The sequence below is a fragment of the Ursus arctos genome, unplaced genomic scaffold (genome assembly GCF_023065955.2).
Source record: "Ursus arctos isolate Adak ecotype North America unplaced genomic scaffold, UrsArc2.0 scaffold_14, whole genome shotgun sequence".
Classification (NCBI taxonomy): Eukaryota; Metazoa; Chordata; class Mammalia; order Carnivora; family Ursidae; genus Ursus; species Ursus arctos.
The window spans coordinates 8,273,257-8,280,814 of NW_026622808.1; the positions used below are offsets into that span (position 1 = coordinate 8,273,257).

Sequence of the window (7,558 nt, forward strand, 5' to 3'; positions counted from 1 at the left end):
CTGCTGAGAGCACAGGAACGAAACCCACACCACCCCCGAACAGCTGCACCGAAGGCAAGCAGTGAAGATTTGCAGAAGGAGCCGTACACGTCACAGAGCACCCAACTACCCGGTCCCACGCAAAGTGAGGAACTGGTTCCGTTTGCATTTTCTGCTTTCTGACTGTGTCCACGTGTTGTGGAGACAGGCTCAGAGAGGTGCACGGGCATCTAGGGGAGAGCGTATTTCCACAGGGAACAAGGACACAGATAGTCAGGGAAAATAACTCGTTCTGTTGTAGAGAGGGGACGCACTCGACTTTCACTGTATTTTTAAAAACTCCTACTTGGAAATCATGATAAACAAAAGAGATGGATACATGGGTAGGTGACCGAGAATCCCCAATCATGTGAAACTTGCTTAAGTATCTAGTGCAGACTGGGTGTTATACACAACTAATGAATCATCGAGCCTTACATCGAAAACCGGGGATGTACTGTATGGTGACTAACATAATATAATAAAAAATCATTATAAAAAAAAAAAGTATCTAGTGCAGAATGGTTCTTACATCCTGAGAAAGGCTTACTCAATCCCCTAAAGAATCACTTTAAGTAAGTTACTGGGTGAGGACATCCGCTGAGCCTCAGCCATCAGCCGCAAGAACAATCCAGTAAATGCAGGGCTGCCCTTCTGCAGACGACAGGAAGCTCCTCTACTCTCACTCTGCGGAGCAGTAACTGGACAGGGACTGTCCAGCTAAACCCACTAAGACACGTGCTCGTTAAGACGCTCACTCACCATCCAACCCTTGCTTTATTTCGTGTTTTTAATGAAAGGTACATTGAACTCATTTATCCTTGTTAAAGTGCACGAGCGTGTGTGTTTCAATATGGCTGCCTGTAGAACTCTGATTGACTCCAAAGGACGGTGGGGCTGTTGCATGAGGGCCTCCATGCCCAGGTAGGGAAAAACACCGCAAAAACATGGAATCCCTCCTTAGAACTGGCCTGGAAGCTCAAGAACTAAAAATTAGAACTCACAATACACTCTCCTATCTTGAAAATAACAGGAACTCTGAGACTGGGTTACTCTTACCCTCCAGAATTTTCTACAGCATTTGTATTTAAACAAAACACTCTGCTATCTCTGTCTTCCCCAATGGCTGGATAGATGGATGGTCAGTTGATGGGCAGATAGATGATAGACTATATAGACTACATAGGAGAGAGAGAGAGGGAGAGAGGAAGAACTAACCTCTTTCTCATCCTCCCATCCCAAATCTTTAAGTACAAGCACTATTTGTTGGCCAACGAGCCATGGACGCTGGAACAGCTGCAGTTCATCGTATTTCCACTTACCTTCCCCTTGGGTCCAGGAAGTATCTTCAGGCTAAAGAAGGAAAAGAAAAGACCTGAAAGAACTTGTTTTCCAAGGAAACAAGACAGCACTGGAGTCGGGAGCTCCTGTCAGCTCCGGGGACTCCTTTTCTCTCAGGATCCCAAGGGCAAGATGTGTCCAGATTTTGGCAAACCCGTCTCCTCCTGGCTCTCCCTCCCTGAGCTCGTGGGAAAGAGCTCCTTCGAGGTGTGGTGTTGGGAGGGCACGATCTGGGACAGGGAGCAATTCCACGAGCAGGTGTATTGGGAGCGGAAACAGATCAGTTGCTTCTGGAAGAAAAGTGAGGCTTTGCCCCGGGGCCCCTTGGTAGAGCCAGTAACACTCAACAGGGAACCCTCTTACCTCCAAGTAATGGTGAGGCCATTCCTGTCCCCCGAGTCAAACCTGTACTGCCTCTCCACTGGAAGATTAAAAAAAGAAAGAAGGAAGAAGGAAATGGACCACGTGCTCCCTGTGCCCCCTGTGAAAGAAGGACTCGGAGTCAGATGAGTGTTAAAAAAAAAAAAAAAAAAAAAGTCCACCAGAGGGAAATACTGCCGGAAACTGACATTCGGAAGCATGCCCCGAACAAGGTAATCTTATTTTTAAACGTTATACAGTTACTTAAAAAATATATATATATAATAATAATGTCTGCAATATTTTTCTTCAATCTCCAGATGCTTTTTTCCGGTGAAATACCTTTACGTTTAAAGTAATGAGTACAACTGTTTATATGCTACAGTGTGTCCAGAAAATCTGGAAATAATAGGAGAAATCATGGGTTTATTGTATTTTTCCCAAGCGAACAAACGGACCCTTTGGGGATTGAATGAGGTGGTCATTACCTTTGCTTTTACCTTTCTCCCTGCCCTGATTAATTATTCTTTTTGAAGATTTTATTTATTTATTTGAGAGAGAGAGAGAGAGAGCACAAGCAGGGGGAGCTCAGGCAGAGGGAGATGGACAGGCAGACTCCCCGCTGAGCAGGGAGCCCGATGTGGGACTCGATCCCAGGACCCTGGGATTATGACCTGAGCTGAAGGCAGACGCTTCCCTGACTGAGCCACCCGGGCGCCCCTGCTCTGCTCAATTATTCCTGACAGCATTCATCACCACTGGACATAAGCAAACGTGAAATGTTTGTATATTTCCATCACAGAGATTACACATAATAAATGAGCAAACGAGGGGTGAAGATACATTCAGATAGTGAAGAATACTATTAGGGAAATAAACAAAGGATTGCTACTTCAGAGAAGGTGCTCAGGGAGGACTGCTCGGAGGAGGTGATATCTGAGACCTTCCTGAATGCTGAGAAAAAACCAGAGCTGGGAAGGGAAGGACCATGGCAGGCAGAGAAGCAAAGGCCAGTGTGGCCAGAGCCCCAAGAGGGGACGGGGTGCAAGTCGGGGGTTATCCATGTGGGGTCCTCCCAATGGCAGGTTGAACACAGGGAGAGTTATGAGCCAATTGCATGTTTAAAAGCTCACTCTGGATGCTTTGTGGAAAAGACATTGTAAGAGGTAAGAGTGGAGACAGGCAGACAGACAGACAAATTAGGAAGCTAGGACAGTCGTCCAGGAGAAGGTTGGTAGGATACGGACCAGAGCGACAGTCGTGCAGATGGGGAGAAATAATTGGATTTTAGATGTTCTGCACATCTCAGATCAAATTTGTGCCCTTCGACCTGGCTTTGCTCCCCAGCTGCACTTGGCATTTGAACACGGCTCTCATGACGAATCTATCAAGCTCCATACCGTGCCTCCCATTATAGGAAAGTCCCATTTGAAAAAGTACGTCAACAGTATCTTATCTGATTCTCATAGCATCCGTATGAGGCAGAAAAGTCAAATATTAATCCCACCTGAAGAGGTTAAAAGTCACACAACCAGGGGCGCCTGGGTGGCACAGCGGTTGGGCGTCTGCCTTCGGCTCAGGGTGTGATCCCGGCGTTAGGGGATCGAGCCCCACATCGGGCTCCTCCGCTATGAGCCTGCTTCTTCCTCTCCCATTCCCCCTGCTTGTGTTCCCTCTCTCTCTGGCTGTCTCTATCTCTGTCGAATAAATAAATAAAATCTTTAAAAAAAAAAAAAGTCACACAACCAGAAAGGGTCTCGCCGAGCCACTCTGATTTCTATTCTAAGCTCCTCCCCTCCTCAAACAATACGTCTACCCATACAAATCAAATCAATAGGGTTTTCACGGCACTGTGACCATGTGGCCCCATCACTGTGACCATGTGGCCCCATATTGATGACAAGCATAGAGTCCAAGGCCAAAGTCATTTAGGGAAACCTCACAATGTGTTCTGACCGTATGTGGCTGGATTGCCAGAGACACATACACACCCACTGGGTAGGAATATGTAGGCTGTCACAAGGCCGGGGAAGTGACCAGAAAGGGGCTTGTGTTAAGTCCTGGAAGATGGTCATAAGGGGATGGGAAGGTAGGTGGAGCTTGGCAGGATATAGAGAATATTAGAACTGGAAGGGAATCTGATGATCGCATAGACGAGCCACACGAGGTCCAAAGAGGGAAAAAGAAAATGCTGAGGTCAATCTCTTGAGTGGATGAAAGGCAAGTGGGTGGGCTGGAAGAAAAGAGCATGAAAGCCACTGAAAAAGTAATTCTGTCTAACTCTGTAAGAGAAACAGGGAGACTAGAAGACAGTGAGCTGAGGAATAGATCAGAGAAAGAGGGAAGGGCAGGAAAATGGCACTCACTGTGGGTGACAGTCACTGTGTCCACACTGATGTCAGCTGGCAGGCACTGTCTCCTTCGGTGACGGTCAGGAGCTTCCTGTGGACGCCCATTCCTGGGTGCCACCCTCTGAAACCAGACTCTCTGCCTCTTCGTTCTCGGACAGCCCCTGGTTTCTGCTTCTTGTCCACTCCTTTGATGGAATTATTCGTATCTTCAGCCACATCCGTCAGCCTTTTGCCTCGGATCCTTTTCTTGAACTTCCGGTCCTTACCATTTGTCCTTCTCTTCTGCCTGGTAATTCTGGAAACGTAAAAATTTGCAGGAAATATTTGAATCAGGGGCTCCCCAACAGTTGCCAAATACAGTCAAGATGTCGGACGCCTGGGTGGCTCAGTCGGTGAAGCGTCTGACTCTTGATCTCAGCTCAGGTCATGATCTCAGGGTTGTGAGATCGAGCCCCACGTCGGGCTCTGCACTCAGCAGGGAGTCTGCTTGAGACTCTCTCTCCCTCTCCCTCTGCCACTCCCCCCACCAAAATAAATCAATCAATCTTTTTTTAAAAAAGAATATATATTTTTGAAGCACATGTTAAGCATTGGCCAAAAAATAAAAAAATTAACTAACTACAATAATTTCACTACGAAAAAGCATTGAAAAATGAAACCTTATTCCTAACCTAAGGAAATAGTATCAAAAGATCCCTTAACTTTGTAAAGGACCATCAAGGAAGGATATTTACAATAAATGTTATACCTAAAAGGTCAGAAGGTTAAAGTCATAAACTTGACCAGAATGCCGGCCTTTACCACTACAAATAAGGAATGTACTGCTTGTCTTAATGGGTGCAGTACAATAAGAAAATTAAGGAAAGGGGGCGCCTGGGTGGCACAGAGGTTAAGCGTCTGCCTTCGGCTCAGGGCGTGATCCCGGTGTTATGGGATCGAGCCCCACATCAGGCTCCTCTGCTATGACCCTGCTTCTTCCTCTCCCACTCCCCCTGCTTGTGTTCCCTCTCTCGCTGGCTGTCTCTGTTTCTGTCTAATAAATAAATAAAATCTTTAAAAAAAAAAAAAGAAAATTAAGGAAAGGTAGGAGTATTACACTGGGAGAGACAAACTGACATTAATTAGAGAAAAAAATAATTAAAAAAAAAAAACCCAAATGATTGTCAACCAGTTGACCAGATACAAGATTCACTTAAAAAACAACAACAGCACACTAGTATCAAAGCTATTAAAAGCATAAAAGAAAAAAAGATGCATTTCCATAGCAATGAAAACTATAAAATGTCTGCAAATAAATAAAAGACACATGTCAGACCTAGATGAAGAAATATGGAAGGACGGGGAAAAAAGACCTGCATTAAAGAACCTAACCATGATCGTTGCAGCGAACGAATCAAAACCCCTGGGGATAAAATGAAATGCCCACCAACAGCGTTAAAAAACCATTGGTACCTGCCGCCCCATAGCCCTCAGAGCATGAATCGAAAGGAATGAGTTGCGTCCATACACACCAACATGGAAACATCCTCGAGCCCATGTTGTGTTATAGAATCAAGTTGCAGAAAAGCGAATGCTATGTGTGAACACACAGACAAACCAAAATTACATGCTTCTCCCTGTAAAATCAACGCACGAGAAAGATACAGAAGGAAACATTCCAAACAGATGACAAGAGTTACTTCTGGGGAGGGCAATGGGATTCACGTAGGGCCAGGAGGAAGGAATTGGTTCTCTTAGATTGTGTAAACCATTTTGTAAATATACTATGTCATCTTAAAGCAAAACAACTTCTCAAAATATGATAATTGTATCATACAGATAATCCCTTAGAATTGTACTTGAGGAATCCCATTGTGTGGATGACAGCTATCCCCATACCTTGCATATGGCGGGCAATAAATATTCATTAATTCATCGGGAGATCTATTAGTCTGTAATGAAGAAATTTTTTTTAGGGGCGCCTGGGTGGCACAGCGGTTAAGTGTTTGCCTTCGGCTCAGGGCGTGATCCCGGCGTTGTGGGATCGAGCCCCATGTCAGTCTCCTCTGCTGGGAGCCTGCTTCTTCCTCTCCCACTCCCCCTGCTTGTGTTCCCTCTCTCGCTGGCTGTCTCTATCTCTGTCGAGTAAATAAATAAAATCTTAAAAAAAAAAAAAAAAAGAAATTTTTTTTAAAAAAGATTTTATTTTTCAAGGAGTCTCCGCACCCAACCTGGGGCTTGAACTCATGACCCTGAGATCAAGAGTCGCATGCTCCACGGACTGAGCCAGTCACCGCCCCCCCCCCCCCCCGCTCCGCGCCATGAAGAAATTTTAAAATAGCTTTGTGGTTAACCAGCCAGAAATGTTGAAAGAATTCCTTTGAGGGAATTGATCGATCATGAGGAAAACAGCCCTAGAAACTGGACTTCATACCAAAAAGCGAACAATTCGCTGATTTTCCCCCATCTTTATACTTTTCTGTAGTTCTTGACTTTCTATAATTATAGTACTTTTATTTTAAAAGAAAAAAATATGCTTTAGGTCCCTTGCCACCCATGCCAATGCCCCACATCTCACCCTGATTCTGCCCAAGTCCTTATGCTATGTCCGGTTTCTGGAAAACAGAAAAGATCACCAAAGTTACACTGTGCTAACTGGATTAGGGCTATTTGCTTCGTGATTTTTTTCCATGTCACACTTGTATTCAAATTTTTCCAAAGTCCCTGATTTTTTTTTAAGATTTTATTTATTTACTTGAGAGAGAAAGAGTACAGAGGGAGAGGGAGAAGCAGGGTCCCCACTGAGCAGGGAGCCCAATACAGGGCTCGATCCCAGGACCCTAAAGTCATGACCTGAGCTCAAGGCAGATGCTTAATCGACTGAGCCACCCAGACGCCCTGACCCTGATTCTTTTTAAAATCAGACCTAAATGCCTCATCTTGGCATTCGGGGCTCTTCAAAATATGGAGTCCCTGAAGCTTGTGTGTGTTGTAAAAAATCTGTCTGCTAAGGGGCGCCTGGGTGGCACAGCGGTTAAGCGTCTGCCTTCGGCTCAGGGCATGATCCCGGCGTTCTGGGATCGAGCCCCACATCAGGCTCCTCTGCTATGAGCCTGCTTCTTCCTCTCCCACTCCCCCTGCTTGTGTTCCCTCTCTCGCTGGCTGTCTCTATCCTGTCGAATAAATAAATAAAATCTTAAAAAAAAAATCTGTCTGCTAGATACATCACCATATACAAATACACTGGCTGCACACAGCTACATTGAGATAGAGACGGTATGCGTACATATATACACACACCCTCTCTCTTACTCAACACACACACATGCACAGAGCAAGGAGCATCTCAAATCCAAAAATTAACAACACACCGTAAGCTATGGAGAACTTAGGGCCATATTGTATTTCAACAGAGAACGGCAGGATTTTGACTCACCCGATTCAAATATCTGAAAATCAGAAACAACAACGCTCTTCGTTCACACACGACTGTTTGGAAAGTGGGCTTC

General features: G+C 45.2%; 1 long non-coding RNA gene across 1 annotated transcript; it reads right to left on the reverse strand.

Annotated features, from left to right (window-relative positions):
- Window positions 1–4,107: 4,107 nt before the first annotated feature.
- Window positions 4,108–7,558, reverse strand: LOC130543665 (uncharacterized). The gene is made up of 3 exons (XR_008959165.1): window positions 7,486–7,558; window positions 6,628–6,664; window positions 4,108–4,365 (listed from the first exon to the last, which is right to left on the reverse strand). It is a non-coding gene; the product is annotated as an uncharacterized LOC130543665 (long non-coding RNA).